At 36.5% G+C, this 19,889-nt stretch overlaps 1 protein-coding gene across 8 annotated transcripts in view; it reads right to left on the bottom strand.

The window, feature by feature from the left end:
• USP54 (ubiquitin specific peptidase 54) overlaps positions 1 to 19,889 on the bottom strand; it is a 118,436-nt gene that overhangs the window by 93,810 nt on the left and 4,737 nt on the right. The window contains exons 1-2 of one of the 8 annotated variants that reach the window (XM_031956494.1): positions 8,487 to 8,552; positions 7,774 to 7,960 (exon numbers count right to left, since the gene is read on the bottom strand). The exons of 1 other annotated variant lie outside the window; for it this stretch is intronic. The gene's annotated coding sequence lies outside the window, so the exon portion shown is untranslated. Of the gene's footprint in view, positions 1 to 514; positions 739 to 7,773; positions 7,961 to 8,486; positions 8,553 to 19,889 lie in introns of those variants that run through there. 6 more of the 8 variants (XM_031956497.1, XM_023507363.2, XM_031956498.1 and 3 more) reach the window with 6 other exon arrangements.

Here is a 19,889-nt window from a genome sequence, read left to right as displayed (position 1 = left end):
GGAAAGATGGATATGAGAAATATTCTGGAAGCAAAATTGATGGAACTTGGCATTTGATGGTGGGGTATGTAGAAGAATAAGAAGAGTCAGAGTACCTACATTTATAAAATGAAAGGTTCTGATTATATCTCTCTAAGGCTCCTCCTAGTTTCCAATCAAAATACATGTGGATTTTTTTTGCCCCATCTTTCCCAGCATTCTAGACTTTAGACAATTTCCCTTTTTACAAAACCGGGACACCTATGCTAAACATCATCACTTTAAATTAAACTTAAGAAAACAACAATTATTGCCACTTGGTAACAGAGAGAGCTTTAAATAGTTAGCATTCTTTTAAACACTCCTCTGACATTATCACCTACATCAAGACAGGAAAACAATTACCATGTACTCTGGTCAACTATGACCCCTTGAGGCAACAGGCTCAGAAAACATTGCTAATGATTGCACATGTATGTATATAAGGTATCACACATTTATCTAAGCAGAAATAAGACAAAGATAAATATCTCACGATTGAGTGGACTGCCTGAGCAGATGATAAAGGCAGCCTGAAAGAATGATGGAAACATGCTCTGCCAAACAGTAACAAACATTCCTGTCAATCTGTCAAAATCCTTCTTCATATTTTTAGGCATGTTTCCATGCAGCCCATATCAATTTGAGATCTTCAGATCATCTGTATGATAGATGGTCTGTCTGCATTCAAGAGATGGATGTCAAGGTTCAATACACCTGAGAACAAGGTAGAAAAAAGTAAGGAATTAAGAGAAGGTGGTATTTTCAGTCTCAGTACTAAGGTTTTAAATCAGGAAAAGGGCCCCTTTTGTGAAAACATTTTAACTTTTCTTACTGGACAAGTATCTATAAGCTTACTTTACTGAAGACATTATAGTCTCCTAAAAACACAGAGCATAAAACTTAGTTTATGCCATTAAGGAGCTTACAATCTCATTGGCACCAACAGATATACAATAGAGAAAATTAAGATACAGCATTCTATATCTATGTTTATGTGTGTAACAAATATATATTACATATGTATTTTATACACATGTGTATTTGTTACATATGTATTTTAAATATCTGTGTGTATATACACACAAATCTCTAATGTACAGAACATACAACAGTGTATATAATATATATAAAGATAGGCATGATATGTATATACACATCCCAACCAAGTGGAAGACACAATAAGCATTAGTTAAGATGTAGAAAAGAAGGAAGAGATCACCTTATAGGAGGTTGTACAGAAAAGACTTCCGAAAACTGCAGGTCTGGAGCAGGGCCCAGAGGGGCAAAATTTCCACAGTGATGAAGTTGAGGGGCATTCTTATTTGTTCTAGTCACTGCTTGGGGTATTTGTATCTCTGTGGATGATTTGAGGCAGCAGGAAGAAAACACAGGCACTACTGTCCAGCTACAGAAGCCCCTTTCTTTCCCACTACTCCCCCTCATGAACTAGGGTCCTGACCAACCAGACCACTCCGCTACTAGAAAGTCCCTTAAAGATCTTTCATCTCTGGCCTCTGAGCCAATATCTGGTTTACCTCATAATCTCTCACAGGCAACACTGTCTTCCCCTCCCTTCTCCCCAGCTCAGTTCCTGCTCTCTCCCTGCTCTGGGCTTCTGTACCAGCCCAGGGAAGTTTCGGCACCCAGGAATAAAGCCCTTAAGAGTTCTTACCTTATTTTTTTCTCAATAGTATTATTTTTCTAAATACACATAAAGAAAGTTTTCAACATTCATTTTTATAAGACTGTTCCAAATTTTTCTTCCTTTCTCCTTTTCCTCCCCCCTCCTCAATATAACAAGCTAGCTGATAGAGGTGAAACATGTGCAGTCCTTTTAAACATAGTTCTGTATTTGTCATGTTGTACAAGAAAAATCAGACCAAAAGGGAGAAAAAAACCATGAGAAAGAAAAAGCAAACAAAAAAACAATGAAAATAGCATGCTTCGATCCACACTCAGTCTCCATAGTTTTTTCTCTGGATGCGGATGGTATTTCCCATCCCAAGTCTATTGAAAGTGTAATGGTCTTATCTTTAAAAAAAAAAAAAAAAAAAAAAAAGTCTCCCTCTGCATCCAGGGCCATCTCCATTTATCTTGATTTGTATCTTGCCCCTAAACCCCAGATGACTCCAGAGGAGAAAATGAGGTTGATGACTTTGCATAGATAGCCTAACCAAACTTAAATCCAATTTAATCCATGACTTGCATGTCATGGCATTGTCTTCTTCTAGACTGGAGAACAAACAGGAAGCTAAAATGAAAGTGAAATTTATTAGAATGCTAAGCAAGACTGCTTGCTGATAGCAGATTCTGTTTCCTAGGACACAGATTTAGTTTTTATAACTTCTCAGGCCCATTTAGAGTATGCAGCTAATCAGCAGTATTCTGAAGCAACTTAAGATAGAGAAGTAAAGTATTTCACAGGAGAGAAGAGTAGAGAAAGGGGAAATCAACAAAAGGAAAAAAGGAGATTTCAAAGGGAATATCTGTAATGCAGCTGTCAATACCGGCAATATAAGCTGGGTGTTATCAGAAAAAGAAAACACTGCATATTCAAAGTAAAGGGACAAGGAAAAGTAACCAGACACTTTCATAATCCCTAAAGAAGTCCAGATACTAGGGCCGAGATAACTATTTAGATAGGCTGAGGGTGTCTCTTATCTAAAGACAATATATCCTCATAGAACTTATATTCAGACAGAAAATACCACAAACAGGGTGAGGATAGAATGTTTTGGAAAGAGAAGTCAGAGAAAATGAAGATGGGATCAACAAGGAAACTAAGTGAGATGTCCTTACAGTAATGACAGTATCCCCAGCACCTGGCAGAGTTCTGGACATCCAACAGACACTTAATGACTGTTGATGAACTGGGTAAATTTCAAACAAAACATATCAAAAGATGTTTGTTTAGAAGAGGGAGAAATAACAGTTAACATAGATGACCAGCCAAAGGATATGAACAGACAATTCTCAGACAAAGAAATCGAAACTATTTCTAGCCATATGAAAAGATGCTCCAAGTCATTATTAATCAGAGAAATGCAAATTAAGACAACTCTAAGATACCACTACAAACCTGTCAGATTGACTAGGACAGGGAAAGATAATGCAGAATGTTGGAGGGGATGTGGGAAAACAGGGACACTGATACATTGTTGGTGGAATTGTGAATACATCCAGCCATTCTGGAGAGCAATTTGAAACTATGTTCAAAAAGTTATCAAACTGTGCACATCCTTTGATCCATCAGTGTTACTACTGGGCTTATATCCGAAAGAGATTTTAAAGAAGGAAAAAGGGACCTGTATGTGCAAGAATGTTTGTGGCAGCCCTCTTTGTAATGGCAGCATGATTTCAGAGATGTCTGGAGAGACTTACATGAACTGATGCTGAGTGAAATGAGCAGGACCAGGAGATCGTTATATACTTCAACAACAATACTATATGATGATCAATTCTGATGGACATGGCCCTCTTCCACAATGAGATGAACCAAATCAGTTCCAATAGAGCAGTAATGAATTGAACCAGCTACACCCAGCGAAAGAAGTCTGGGAGATGACTATGAACCACTACATAGAATTCTCAATCCCTCTATTTTTGTCTGCTCACACTTTTGATTTCCTTCACAGGCTAATTGTACACTATTTAAAAGTCCGATTCTTTTTGCACAGCAAAATAACTGTTTGGACATGTATACATATATTGTATTTAACTTATACTTCAACATATTTAACATGTATTGGCCAGCCTGCCATCTGGGGGAGAGGGTGGAGGGGAAGGAGAGGAAAAGCTGGAACAAAAGGTCTTGCAATTGTCAATGCTAAAAAATTACCCATGCATATATCTTGTAAATAAAAAGCTATAATAAAAAAAAGCATAGATGACCAGCTTTACAAAAAAGATGAAATTTCGTCAGTCTTAAAGGATGATAGGATTCAGAAAGCAGAGAGCCATCAAGATGAGTGGGAGAGTAAAAAGATACAAATATATTTAGTGTGTTCTGGTTAAACAGATCTGGCTAATTGGACCAGAGCTCTGAGAAAAGAGTATCAGAGAGGCTGTTATAAAGCCAAATTGACAAGTGCCATGAAAATGAGGCTACAGATTATAAGATATGATACCTGTACTCAAAGAGCTTCCAATCTATTTGAGGAAGCAAAACCAACATGAATATTTTTTGCAAGTAAGTTCAGAGATTATAAGAACAAATTTTTGTAGGAGTCAGAATTTTGGATACTGCATGCCATTCTATAATCATATATTTGTATATATTTCTATAATCTAGTCGGGGTCCTCAGTTTCCTTATCATTAAAATGAGGAAATTGGACTAGTTCTGAAATTCTCAAATTCTATGGCTATCAAGATGCTATTAGATGGGGTAGCTAGATGTCATAGTAGATAGAGCACTGGCCCTGGAGTCAAGAGGACCAAAGTTAAAATGCCTCAGACACTTCACACTTAAGAGCTGTGTGACCCTTGGCCAAGTCAGGGTCACTCCAATTGCCTTGCAAAAAAGAAAAAAGAAGATGCTACTAATGGTTTGAAGAGATCATATTCTTTTGAAAAGGTGGAAGGTACATAAGCATGTTATTTTCTGACTTTTTCAATATATTGATTAGTTTTACAGATTTTTTTTCTTCCTCTTTTTTTTCTTTTAAAATATTTGTTATGTGGGATTGTTTTCTGGAAATGGAAAGAATATTGGAAGAAATTCTAGGTTGTGTAAAAACAAAACATATCAATAAAAATGTATTTTGTTAAGTTTGGTGAGAAGAGAGACCAGTGAAAATGAAGAGTTTATAGCTATGCCCAGAAAAAGAACTCAGGGAGATGACTAAAAACCATTACATTGAATTCCCAATCCCTATATTTATGCACACCTGCATTTTTGATTTCCTTCACAAGCTAATTGTACAATATTTCAGAGTCTGATTCTTTTTGTACAGCAAAATAACGTTTTGGTCATGTATACTTATTGTGTATCTAATTTATATTTTAATATATTTAACATCTACTGGTCATCCTGCCATCTAGGGGAGGGGGTGGGGGGGTAAGAGGTGAAAAATTGGAACAAGAGGTTTGGCAATTGTTAATGCTGTAAAGTTACCCATGTATATATCCTGTAAATAAAAGGCTATTAAATAAAATAAATAAATAAAACTATAGAAAACATAGGGAAAAAAACTATAAAATATTAAAATATATAAAAAAAAAAAATGAAGAGTTTATTCCTGACATAAGGAGGAAATGTGAATTGAATTGAATTGGATCTGAAGGAGTGGCAGATGTTATAAATGATTTGTAAAAATAAAAATACACATTCATCTTAGAGCATTCACCTCAGTCCGCCAAATTAGTCATTCTCTGAAAAATAGGAATAGTATTAGTTTGGCATCATTTGTTCCTAGTGAATCCATGCTGACTTCTATTATACTGCTTCTTTTTCCTAAAAGCTACAGATAACAGGTTTGTTTATTCAAGAAATATTTGATTTCATTTCTGTAACCATTCTCTAAATTCTCAAATTATACCAGGGTCAACAAGTTTAGAGGTCTGTATTTTGTAGAATACATCCTTTTTTGGAAAATGAAGGCAGCAATGGCCCATCTCAAATCTTTTAACGATTCTCCTGTCATAATTTCTCAGTATATTATCAACATAATCTCTGAAACCATCTATTTAAATTCATTTGGCACCCTGATATAGAATTCACCTGGTTCAAGAGCCATAAATTCATCTTAAGACAATTTCTATCTCAATTACTTTGTGTTCCAATTTCCTCTTCCATCATTTGTGTTACCTTTTCTAGCTTAAAAAAACCATTCTCCTTGCTGCCTAAGAATAGTCTCCATGCTACATAATTCCACTTTTTCCCCAAAAAAGTTTTTAGTGTATTCTCCATCATCTTGATTTTATGAGGTAGGGACAGCAGTTATTACTACCTCATTCTGTAGCTATGCAGAGATATTTACCTTGCTCCAGGGCACATAGTAATTTAACAGCATCTTAAGAGCTAGAAAAGATTTTAGATAGAGATACACCTAGCCAAATTCTCTTATTTTAAAGATGAAGCACAGAGACAACACAGCATAGTGGAAGGAGTGCAGACTCTGGAGTCCCTGGATCTGGGTGAAAAGCTCAGCAGCTGGGGTGGGGGGCAGTAAGGAAGACCTGGAGTCTCTGAAATTGCTTAGGAAGCTGAAGAAGTCTTTTAGGCTCTCAACTCTCTCCATAGTTATCAATGATCCATATCCAATAGTCTCTTCCCAATCTCCTCCCTCCCTCTTCTCCTTGAGGTTCTCTCCTCTCTAGGTCTTCATGATCCCGATTACTTTTCCTCCTCCCTTTCTCAGATCCAGGTCACATTCATTAACCTGGGTAACTCCCAAAGCTCCATTTTGGGTTCTCTTCTCTTTACACATTATCAGATCTCCATTTCCCATGGATTGGATGATTCTCAGTCCTAATCTCTCTTCTGCCCTTTCCTCTTGCATCTTTAACTAACTGCCCACTGGAGAGTTAGTTAAAACTAAAACAACTGAATGTTTTCCAGATATCTTAAATTAAACATGTCCAAAATGAAATTCATCATTTTCCCTCCAAAATTTCCTTCTCCCTAACTTCCCTACTACAGCCAAAGATACCATTATTTTCCCAGTCACCCAAGCTAACAACCTTACATCATCCTTGACTCCTCACTCTCCAAATCCAATCTTTTTTCAAATTCTGTCATGTCAATTTTCATAACATCTCTCTTATAATTCCTTCTTCTCTTCTCTGACACTGATAATACCATGGTGTTAGCTCTCACCTCAGGTCTAGACTACTGTAAGAGCCTGCTGGTTGATCTCCTGCTTTAAGTTTCTCTCCCCAACAGTCCATCCTCCACTCATCGACCAAGATGATCTTTATCAGGAGCAGTTCTCAATAATGAACTCCAGTGGCTTCCTATCACCTCTGGGATCAAATTATAAAAATTGAATTTGGCTTATAAAGCAACTGATAACCTTGTCCCTTCTAACCTTTCACTTTTTTTTTCCCTAAATAATCTTAGTTAGGTAGCTCTTAGTTCCTCCTGCGTATTATGCAACCCAGTGACACTGATCTGAGTGTTTCTAAAATGATGTTCCATCTCCCACATTTTCCCTATCTGTCTCCTTTTACCTGGAACTCCTTCCTCATCCCCACCATCTGGATTTGCTTAAATCTCAGCTCAAGTTCCACCTTGGGCATGAAGCTTTTCCCCATCCTCCTTAGCTTAGTGCCTTGATTCTGATATTACCTCCCCTAAGAGCTTGATCTCCTAGGGAGCAAGGATTGCCTTTTGCCTTTCTTTGTATCCCCAGGGATTAGCACAGTATCAAGCTGGGAGTACAGTAGGTGTTTAAGAAAACTTTTTGTCGTTATCTTAGTTTCCTCATTTGTAAAATGGGAATAATAATAGCACCTATATCATAGGGTATTAGTGAAGAAAATGAGCTTTGCAAACCTTTAAGGTACCAATGTAACAACAACAAAAGTAACCAACATTTCCACACCCCTTAAAGGAGGGCAGAATCCTTTCCAAATGCAAAGAATTTTAACTAGGCTGGGCCTCATTTTTTCTCATCTGTAAATGAAGAGGGTCAGGCTAGATGAACTTTAAGAATCTATAATCCTATGAATCTAAATTGTGAATCTAATGGAAAGTTTGACTCCCCCTGCCAGTAAATACTAGCAATGTGACAAGAGGTTAAGTCACTTACCTGATGAGTTTCTCTGTAGCAACACAAACTGCCTCCTCACAAGACTATTGTGAGGCAAGTCTTGTGTAAGCCATACAGCACTATAGAAACTTCAATGATCATGATCATGACTGAGTTCTCCAACGTTTATGATTACTCTAAGTAGTACTTGTCTCCTGATTCCCACCCAGTAGTCTGTGCTCCCTCCCTGAAAAAAAAATTATTTTAGTCTCATTCCACAATTCATAAAACATCACTGCCTTTTGAAGCCAAACTACTTAAGAATAAACCTGACAATTAGAATCTAGTCCATGTCTTTAGGGTTAGGGTTCAGAGGGATGCACCTAAATCTAGAAAATAAGGACAGCCCAAGGAGATCTAGAATCAAGGACAACAAGCTTCAGTATCACAATAAATTCTATCAGTTTAGCTCTAAAACAAGTCTCAGAGTCCTTCATAAGAAAAAGGAGCCTGTAAGATTCTTGCTTCCATAAGCAGTGAGGTCAGTTAAACCAGCCTGAAGAGTTAATGAGGTGGCTCATGGAAAGTCACCCTCCCAATGAACATTCAAGTTAAAGCAGTTTTATATGCAGGTTCTCCCTTGACCAAACACTTTCTTGCAAACCTTAACTTGGAAAATAGCTGAGTGTGCATGTGTGCCACTTACCCCCCTGAAATTGGAAGCCACACGTTTCAAAAGATTACAATAAATTGTTCTATTTTTTGCTACTCACAAAGTGCCTGAAGCTTCAACCATTTCCGGCTTCTCCAGCTGGAGGACCTGCAATTAGGAAAACATTCACTAGGGCAGGTCTACTTAAGAAGGATGAGCTCATCTCTTCAGACACACACCTGATCTTCAGGAACCTGCCCCTCCTCCAGTAAGCAGGTCACGGTAGCTTTAAAGGGACACGCATAATTTGTGCTACTCTTCTTTGAGGGGCAGAATCCATCCTTCCTAATACATGAATGACAAAGGTAAATCACCTTAGCTACTTCTCTCCCTTCTACTATACATAAGCAAAATGTCTCACTTGCTAGCTGCTGCTCTTGGGTATGCTAGGTTTTGAGAAAACCTTTCAGAAATATAAAATATAGGTCAAGTCCTTTACCACCCTGCTATTCTTGCAGGTTATTGTATATTTATATCTACAGCACTTAACACAGAGCCTGGCACATAGTAGGTGCTTGCATAAATGCTTGTTGACTGATCTCCTTCCTTAAATTGAAATCTGATTTTTAAAGCATCATTCTTCATTTTAAAATTAACAGTTAATTTTAGTAATATGAATAAAACCTGCTCATATCTTATTTCTTTAGTCAGCACACAGGACTGTCAGGAGTCTTATGGAATTTTTGTTTGTTCATCAGTTGTTTTTGTTTAGGCTTAGTTTAGTTGTTTTGTTTGTTCATCATTTATTATAGAACAATATCCTTAATATACCCAATTTATTGAGCCATTCTCCAACTGATGAGTATCTACTCATTTCCCAATTCTTTGCTACCACAAAAAGATCTGCTACAACTATTTTTGCACATGTGGGTTCTTTTCCCTTCTTTATTATTTCTTTAAGACACAGACCCAGTACACTATTAACATTTCTAGCTATGTTCTGGTAGAGTAGGGGCTGACCTGGGAATGCAGAAGAATCAGAAAATGGATCAAAAAGCCAGTCTAACCAAATCAACATAAGATTTCCAGTGGGATTCACTTTAAAGTCAGGAACAGTCAAAGTCTCTTCGCCTCTTTCTCTCAAAAAATACTGTCCTGTTATTAGCTGGATGCTTAATGAGAAACACTAGGCAAAAAAAAAGCTGATCACTCTCATGTGACTGGTTCTTATGAAAACTAGTAGGTTTCTGGGGGCAGGACATGACATTCTTTGGGTTTTTAATAAGATTCAACCACAACATGTATGCCTCAAATACTAAGTATGGTGATCTAGTAATCTACTGTAACAAGGTAATAAATTAGTTATTAGGCCTTTTTAACTGTTTAAGTTAGAGTAAAGCACAAAAGATGGGCAAAACTGATTATGTAACTTCTAACTGCAGAATTCAGTTTTCAAATATATTTTTTATATAAAACTAAGTATATGATATAAATATATGTATATATAAATATGTGTATATTATACATATACATATTATACATATACATATACATACATATATACATATACAAATATATCAAATATATTTTATTAACAATTTATGCATGATGCTAGGCTGTAGCCTAGCAAGGTTACCTTATGGATTTCAGTTTATTTTTTTCCCTTTTAAACCAACATAATATTGTGTGTCCATTTGTTAGATTAGAATAAAAGTAATATATCTTTTAGAATAGCTTCATATTGCATGGCTTCTTTGAAAGTGAAGTTTGGCATATTAGCTGCAATTTTAATACACAATACTCAAAGACCTATAGTTCAGGCTCTCATGCCTAACAGTCACAGACACTTAACACTAGGAGTAAAAGGGTAGTATTTCAATAGGCCCAGCAATGATCAGTGATATACTGTTATGGGATTTTAGACCTGGAAGGAACTTTAGAGATCACTACTGCAAATAAGAAATTGAGATTCAAAGAAGTTAAAGGATTCTCTGTGGGAATTCCCCATGGCCAGAACCCACCCTGGAGCTTACTATAAAATAATTCAGGTCTCAGAGTGTTTGATGGGCATAGAATTAAAATACTTTACTATTCATCAAATTCATTAAAGAATACTCACCTTTAATTCTTCAAGTTGGATTACGAAGGAAGGAAGAAGGAAAAGAAAGGAAGAAAGGAAGAAACCCTGCCAGTTTCCTGAAAGATCTTGTGTAGCTCAACCAAAAAAAAGATCTAAAATTTTACATTTTTCCCTTAGAGAGTTTGTGGCAAACAGCTCCTTGCAGCTATAACTTGATTTTCTTTTTTTTTCTTTAATTAGTCTTTTCTTTTTAAATTGAGTTCCAAAGCCTTTCCTTCTCTCCTATCCTTCCTTCGATCACTGAGAAGGCAAGCAAAAGGATATCAATTATATGTGGGAGAGGAGGAGAGAGGAAAGGAAAGAAGAGAGAAGAGGGAAATTTTCATCAGGAGTCTTTTGGAACTATCCTGGATCACTGTATTGATCAGAATAGTTCAGTCTTCATTGTATCCTCTGCATACAGCAGGCATTTAATAAATATCTAGTGTCTATAACACCCAGAGTAGTTCAGTCTTTCAAAGCTGATCATCATTACAACATTGCTGTATAACTTGATTTCTTGAGCCAATGAAAGTAAAGAAAAAATAAGAGGAATAGTTTCCCTATTCCATCTTGGAAGTGGTCAAGTTGAACTGGTATTACAGAATATATGGAAAATAGCTATTATCTGTGACAAAATGGAGTGCTGCTCAGTCTCATTCCTGAATGGATATTAGGTTCCCAACTCATGGCCACTACCCTAGAGGAACAAAGATACCTACTATCAAAATTGCTCTCCCTCAATGCTGGTTCCTCAGACTTCTCCAGCTCTGTTTAGTCTAACCACTTAAAAGTGCAGCACATAGAGATGATTCAAGTACTTAACTAATCTTTTCAACAAGTGCTACAAATTTAAGAACACCAGGCAGTTAAGATGGCTAGTTATTAAGTTTATTTGGCTTAGGTTTAAAGCTCTAAACATTTCATACTTTATTGTTATTCCACCAAAAGCTAAAGGACCCACCATCGTTATACTAGGAAGCTATTCTGGCTCATCAATCCTACCAAGCCCAAGTTAAGTTTGACTTCTGGTCTTCAGGGCTGTTCAAGAGATGTAGATTTAGTTTCTTGGCTTGCTTCCTAGAAGTGCCTGTTGCTTCTATGTCACAAGCTCTGCATCTACGATAGGGCTCAGACAGGTCCAATAATAGGCAGGTTCAGACATGCTAACATAGCTATTCTACCTTAACACAACATGATGCTCTGGAGAAGAGAAAAAAAGATAAGTTAATTCAAAACAACCTGCTTGACTCTCAAGTTCACAATTTTAACTTTTAATCACATCCATTCTAAATTTGTTTCCAGCTAATGCCCTCACCAATTCTGTTCTACCAGTTCCTGGGGATCAAATATATAACCTCTTCAATTTGGTATTTAAAGCCCTTCACAACCTAGACTTTATTTTTTTTAGAGTTATCATAAATCACTCCCCTTCATACACTCTACAATCCAGTCAAACTGGCCTTCACATACAATATTCCACCTCCCATCTCCATACGTTTGCACTTACTAGTGGCCAAGAGAGATAAGTAGATAAAGTATTTGTAATTGGGGACTAATGAGAGCCTACTGTGAGTATATGCAAAACATGGGGATCTAGTGAGCCTACTTTTAGATTCATGATCTAGAATGAAGGGACCCATTTCAGTGCTTGCACATATTCTATGGCTGTCATCTGTTCATGGTGAAGAAAAGAACTCCAATTGGATGTTTAGTCAGAAATGAGTATGCACTTACTATTGCTAAGTGATGACATGCTTTAAGTCTTTGGGTAATGAGAGTCATTGGGCCTTCATCTGCCCAACTGGACCATGGCTTTGCTTTTGCTTTTTTGTCCCTGTTATAGCTATTCTTTCCTATTCTTATAGTAAGAATTATTGGAAAGGGCTTCCATCTTATGTACTCTAAAAAATTAATGTACATGTATAACCAGAAAAAATATATTTTAAAAAACAAGGATTTTACATCAATGGTATTAAATGTAACTAAGCAACTGACCCTGGGAAGAATACATCAGAATAGGGATTCAACCCCATAGTTAACCCCAAAATCCCCAGTGGGGGAATTAAGCTCTGGAACATACAACCTGTCAGTGAAAATAAAGTTTAAAAATAAGTCCATGATCTGCACATATATCTATATGTTTATATAAGTACCTGTCTCCTCTGAAAGAATGTGAGTTCCTTAAGAGCAGGGGTTACTTAATTGTTAGCTACTGTATTCTCAGTGCCAGCTGGACAGAAGAGGTTTAATAAGTAAGTGCTGGCTGGCTGATTGTTCCTGTCCCTACAAGTCCTAGTAATTTTCCTCTTTGCCCTATTTCCTTCACTTCAACTAGATATTGTTCTGTTCTTCTTTCTGCCTTATTCCTGTCTTGGGGTTTCGAATTTTCTTATATCTTCCTCCCACCCACATACTCAACAACTAGTTACTTACTGTCCTCCTTGCTCTTCTTTTCCATAAGATATTTGGTTTGTTTTTTTTTTTTTCCAGGGGCGGGAGAACACTGTTCCTCCTCATCTCCACCTTTCCTCTGAAGGGACTTCCCTCTGAAAGGATCTTCCATTGATCCAGTCTGTCCCATTGGTAGAATTTTACATATTGTCTCCTCCATTAGACTGGGAGCTCCAAAAGGACAAGGATAGCTTTCACCTTCCTCTGTATCCCCAGGGTTTGGCAAAGTGCTGAGCACTTGCTAAATACTTAATGAACTACAGCAATTTGGAGAAGTGGATAGAGCATCCATCCAGAAATCAGGGGAACCTTGAACTCAAATCTCACCTCAGAAATTAACACCTATTAGCTGTGTGACCTTGGGCAAGTTACTTAACCCAAAACCAAATAAATGCTTAATGACTTGAGCACCATGGGGAAGTGGATCTTGGTTCAAGTCCAGTCTCCCATGCATTTAACCTCTCAGTTCCCCTGTTACTTCTCCAAAACAAAAGTACCTATCAGTATCAGTACAGAATTTTTACACCAGGTGCTCTCAGTTATGAAGTCACAGTTCTAGATCTGTAACTTTCAAACTTTTTGTTCTCAGGGTTTTAATAAATTCTTAAAAATTACTAGGGATCCCCCCAAAAGAGCTTTTATGTGGATTATAGCTACTGATATTTATATAAGGAATTTTAAAATTTTAGTATTGTTACAATAGTTTTGACTTTGAAGATAACTTAAAAGATCTTGGGGATGCCCAGGGGTCCCTGGATCACACTTTGAGAACTTTTGATCTAAAGGAAATTTTCTAAAAGTCTTGCACTTTCAAAAACTCTACCATGATGCCTCATCAGGGTATAGAGGTGACTCAGAATTTTCAAAGTTTATGCCAACAGACTATCAACTCTGGCAGATTCTATTACCCTGGAAAAAGTTCTGACTATAGCTCCAGCAAACAAGTCTGCTAACCATGCACCAATCTGGCTAATTGTAGAGTGTAGCTTCTCGTCAGCAGGTTTGCCACCACATGAAGAATTCTTTAGTCGTGGAGATCCATTAAACAAAGAAACTTCAAAATGGCCCTCGATCTTGTTCCACCCTCTTTCAAACGAAAGGTAGAGGCTGATAAGAATCCTATAATTTTTAAACATCAATAAACAATGTGTCTGCTGATACTTGCAATATAAGTCCTTTGTCCATTTACCAACAAATTGTGACACCAGAACTGATCTTCATAATATTGATATTCTTTCTAAGAATGAAACCAGGAGACAAAGTACAGCTAAGTGTAAGGATTGTTCATTCGCATATTCTCTTAAGAAAAGGAAAATTCTAAAAAACTTGGCAAAGTTGGTCCTTCTATATACCCAAAGACAATGAGAACCCCTTTTCATGACATATTTGGCCATCTCATCTTGCAGGGCTCAGAGGAGTATAAGCACAAAATAAGATGGGGGGAAAAAACAGCAACATCAAGAGCGTATAGCTTATATTAGGGGAAAAGAGAGAAATCCTATCAGAATTCTTAACAAAGCCTTTACATGTATTGATACAAGTAACCTCAATATAAAAGTAGATAGGAAAGAACATAAATAATTACATTTAAAATATGGTTTAGAATTAAGAAATAAAAGAAGTCAAAGGGCTTACTGATTACTCAGAAACCTCACATCTGATTATCATATTTTCTTCTCCAGCTTATTCACTTCAATATCAGCAGCCTGTTTACAGTTAACTCACTGATTAGTTAGGGTAAATCTATTACTAATTTGGTATCTAAATCAACACTAAATTAGAAGAAAGGCTAAAAGATAAAGAAGAAAGGAGTAAAAATAAAGACAATATCACCCTTTTCATAGAGGAATTTAACTGACATAAAACAATCACAATGAAGATGCCAAAAAAACCTAGAAATTACTTTAGCCCGCAAATACTTAATTTCCCTGCCAAATGGAAAGACCCCAGAGCCAAAACCAACACTAGTTTATAGTATAAATTCATTGTTAAAACATCAGAGTAGAAAATCACATAAGACTGAATATAATTTAACTGGCAAAATAAAATAATAACCAAAAAAAATTTTAATAGCAAAAACAAAATGAACCTGCAGAAAAAAATGGTGTCAGACCCAAACAAGCCACATTATCCCAAGATGATACCATCTAACTTCCTAGATTTGTACTGGAAGGAGAACAATAAAAAGATATCAACTTAAGAATAGGCCCACTAGCATTTCTATAGTATTTTATCGTACCTCTTTTTTTTTTTTTTTTTTTATTAAAGCTTTTTATTTACAAAAAACATGCATGGGTGATTTTTCAACAGTGACCTTTGCAAAACCTTGTCCAAATTTTCCCTCCTCCCCACCCCCTCCCCTAGCTGGCAGGTAGTCCAATACATGTTAAATATGTTAAAATATATCTTAAATCCAATATGTGTATACATATTTATACAATTATTTTGCTGCACAAGAAAACTCAGATCAAGAAGGAATAAAAAAAAACTTGAGAAAGAAAACAAAATGCAAGCAAACAACAACAGAAAGTGAGACTACTATGTTGTGGTCCACACTGTTCCCACAGTTTTCTCTCTGGGTGTAGATGACTCTCTTCATCACTGAACAAGTAGTGCTGGTTTGAATCATCTCATTGTTGAAAAGAGCCACATCCATCAGAATCGATCCTCATATAACTTTCTTGTTGCTGTGTATAATGATCTCCTGGTTCTGCTCATTTCACTTAACATCAGTTCATATAAGTCTCTCCAGACTTCTCTGAAAATGTATCCTGCTGATTGTTTCTTACAGAACAATAATATTCCATAGCATTCATATACCATAACTTGTTCAGACATTCTCCAATTAATAGGCAACCATTCAGTTTCCAGTTTCTTGCCACTACAGAAAGGGCTGCCACAAACATTTCTGCACATGTGGGTCCCTTTCCCTTCTTTAAGATCTCTTTGGGATATAAGCCTAGGAGAAACACTGCTGGATCAAAGGGTATGCACAGTTGGATAACTTTTTGAGCATAGTTCCAAAATTTCCCTCCAGAATGATTGAATTCTTTCACAATTCCACCAACAATGTATCATTGTCCCAGTTTTCCAACATCTCCTGCAACATTTGTCATTATCTTTTCCTGTACCTTAGCCAATCTGACAGGTGTGTAGTGGTATCTCAGAATTGTCTTAATTTGCATTTCTCTGATCAATAGTGATTTGGAGCACCTTTTCATATGACTACAAATAGTTTCAATTTTTTCATCTTAATATTGTTCATTTCTTTTGACCATTTATCAATTGAACAATGGCTTGAACTATTATAAATCTGAGTCAATTCTTTATATATTTTAGAAATAAGGCCTTTACCAGAACCTTTGAATGTAAAAATGTTTTCCAATTTATTGCTTCCCTTCTAATTTTGTCTGCATTAGTTTTGTTTGTACAAAACCTTTTTAACTTAATATAATCAAAATTATCTATTTTTTGATCAATAATGATCTCTAGTTCTTTGGTTGAAAATTCCTTCCTCCTCCACAGATCTGAGAGGTAAATTATCCTATGTTCTTCTAATTTGTTTATAATATCATTTTTTATGTCTATATCATGAACCCATTTCGACCTTATCTTGGTATACAGTATTAGGTATGAGTCAATACCTAGATTCTCTCATACTAGCTTCCAATTTTTCCAGCAATTTTTGTCAAATAGTTTATTCTTATCCCAAAAGCGGGGGTTAGCACTTCATTATTAATGACAGTGGAATGACTACATATGAACAATGAATTCAATGTGTGGCTCATAATCTTTTTCTCCTCCCCAGATCCTATTTTTATCCTAGAGGGCTCCAACACACATATTGATACCCCCTAAATTCCTAGATCCTCAACTTGACTCACTTCCCATAGCCAACTTTTCAAACCCACCACAGTTACACATAGGGTCATATCCTTGATTTTGCCATCACCCAAGCGATCTACTTCCCTGTTCATGAATTCTGAATTTTTTTTTCTGATCACAATCTTTTATCATGCTATCTTTCCTTCTGTCTTATTATTCCTAAACCTATTTTTCATATTCATGATGACTTTTTTTTTTTTCAAAACAATCAGGGTTAAGTGACTTGCCCAGGGTCACATAGCTAGAAAGTGTCAAGTATCTGAGGCCAGATCTATCTAGCACTATCTAGCTACTCCTTCACCATGATTTCTAAAACTTATACACTTCAGTTCTTTTCTAGGCCATCACCCCTGCACTGGCTACACTTTCCTTCCTTTCCCATCTTGACCCTTTGATGAACCATACACTCATCCTCTACTCTTGAGTCCCTTGTTCCTTTATTCTAATACCAATCTACCCTCAAAAGCACCTGGATCACTATTACTATCTGCTATCTGTTTCCACACCTACTGAAAGGAGCTGGAGAAAAGCACACAACTAACTGTGCTTACTTAGTCTACTACTAATTGATGTTACTATCAAGAGGATTCTCATAGTGGAAATCCTTTTATATTTGCCTAACCAATACACTCTCCTAATTGATAGCAACTCTTCCAAAATTTTTTAATTCTTCCTCAAACTCAAGCTGACTCCCCTTTCCATTCTCTCAATTAAGAACTTTGCCTCTTATTTCATTGAAAAAAAAAAAAAAACAGCTAGTGTATAGAGCAAGGACTGGTATTATTCTAGAGTCACAGCCTGGTTGTCTCTAGCCTCTCTATGCTAGCGAAGTTTTACTTGTAGTTGTAAAAATATTATAAGCAACACATATATATATGTCTGCATGGCTGTATTTTTTCAAGAAAAAGGAAATAGAGGCCATCTGACAGATTCTCTCTAACCTATCAGGTCTCTTCAATTTTGTAGATAACTGAGGACCAATTAAAAATTTGAAGTAACTGGTCCACTAAAATACAGTGTCACCAGAATTCACATATACATATCCTTGACTCTAAATCTAGTTTTCTTTCCACTGTATGATACTTAATTAATCCTCACTACCTTCCTATTTTCTCCTTCCTAGAAAAAGTTACTTAAGCAAACTGCCTGTTTCCTCACCCACCTACTCACTCTTCCCCACTTTTCTATTGAAATGCCTTTCTGAGGGCATTTATTATCTTATGGTAAAGTCCAATGAATGGTCTTTGGACATATCCCTCTTCTAACTCATAACTAATAGACTCATAACCTAGCAATAATAACTTTGGACTCTTCCCTTCCACACCCATGAACCAGTTGCCAAGTCCTAATATTTCATTCTCTGTAATAGCTATTTGATTCAGGTCATCCTCTCCATTCCCTTTGCATCACACTCTAATGACTTACTCTCTCTTTTCTTGTCACATAGCCTATTTTTTAAATGATTTTTATTGATGCCTTTCGTGATGTTGCTGTCATTTCCAAAGAATGCTTCCTAGAACTGAACCCTCCCTTGTAACAAAGGCAGTTAAGCCAAAATAATACATGTGGTGATGGGATTCTGCAAAATATAATATTTCTAGTGTTTCTACCAGGCTTGGCAAAGCATTTTACCTAGGCAATTTTATCTGACCCTTACAAAAAACCAGAGAAGGAAATGTCATTCTTCTCCCCATACACATGTAACTACCTGCCTTTGTCCCTTGTCTCTCTGCCAGGTGAGTGGTATGTCCCATTACCTGTTCCCCAGGTTTTTCAGCTGCCATTGTGTGATCTTATTTATTTTTAGATTCCTATTAACTACATACGTTGTTCTATTCAATCTGTAACCTTTATATCTGCCTAAGTTCCTCTGAATTTCTCTTATTTATCATTTCTTGTTACACAATAAATTTCCATTCCATATACTCCAGTTTGTTCAACCACTTTCCCCTTTGGTTCTCTGCTCTCAAAAAAAAAAAAAAATACTCTATGTACCTCATCTATATTAAAGTAAAGGCCTCTTAATTGGCCTTCTTACAACAAGCCTAAACCTTTTCCAATTCATCCTCCACATTGCAGCTTGAGTTATCTTTATAATCAATTTCATCAGCTTTCAGTTACCTAATGGAAAAAATGATCTACTGACTCAAATGGCAGCTTCTAATTCTGAAAATCAAAGCCCTTTGCAACCAGGATTCCATATGTCTGTTTAGTTTCACCTCATTTTATTCCCATATCTTGAACTTCACATTCTAATTCCATTCAATTCAAGTCCCTAAGGGGGGGGGGGGGGGGGAAATGAAAAGATAAAAAGGAAACAACACCTGCTTTCAGGCAGTTTATATTCTACTTAAGGGGAAACAACAGGTACTTAGATAAGTCAAAACATGAACCCTACCCAAAGAAAATGTAAAGTAATAGGAAGGAATGAAGATCAGTAAAGGATCAAGCAGAACTCATAGACAAAGGTGAGAAAAGAGAGCTTTCCAGATGTAGAGAGGCTGCTCTCCCTTCCCCCAACTCCTTTCTCTCTCAGCTTGGTCTCCTGTGCCTTTGCTCATCCTGTCCACCTTATATAAAATGGATTCCACCATTGCTCCATTTCCTTCCTTTAAAGTCAAGCTTTGGACTCTATTTCCTCTAAATCAGTAACACTCCTGGATAAAAATATCTTCCTTCTCAAATTCCTTTTCATTTATTTATAATTATTTGTGTATTTGTCCTTTTTCCCAGTAGTGTTCATAAGTTCACTGAGACCAAGATTTTCATACCACAGAGAAAACTAATTCTGCCTTTAAAGCACCTGGATGTTACCTCTACTGACACAATCTCACATGCCTAACCTTTCTTCCTGGATGATTCTTGTTCATGCCTCGTCACAACTGCTCCAAAGGGAACCTACCAAAACCATCAGAGGACCTTTCCTACAGGTGTCTGAAACCTGTCTGCTATTCCTGGCTCTAACTATATGTACATGACTGACCTATCTCCTTTTCAAGTTACATACAAGTTGTTGTTGTTGTTTTTTAACACAGCTTATTATAATCATCATCTTAAGCAATACAT

Source organism: Sarcophilus harrisii, chromosome 2 (assembly GCF_902635505.1).
Source record: "Sarcophilus harrisii chromosome 2, mSarHar1.11, whole genome shotgun sequence".
In the NCBI taxonomy this organism is placed as follows: Eukaryota; Metazoa; Chordata; class Mammalia; order Dasyuromorphia; family Dasyuridae; genus Sarcophilus; species Sarcophilus harrisii.
Note: the sequence above shows the minus strand (reverse complement) of the source record. Positions and strands in the feature narration are given on the sequence as shown.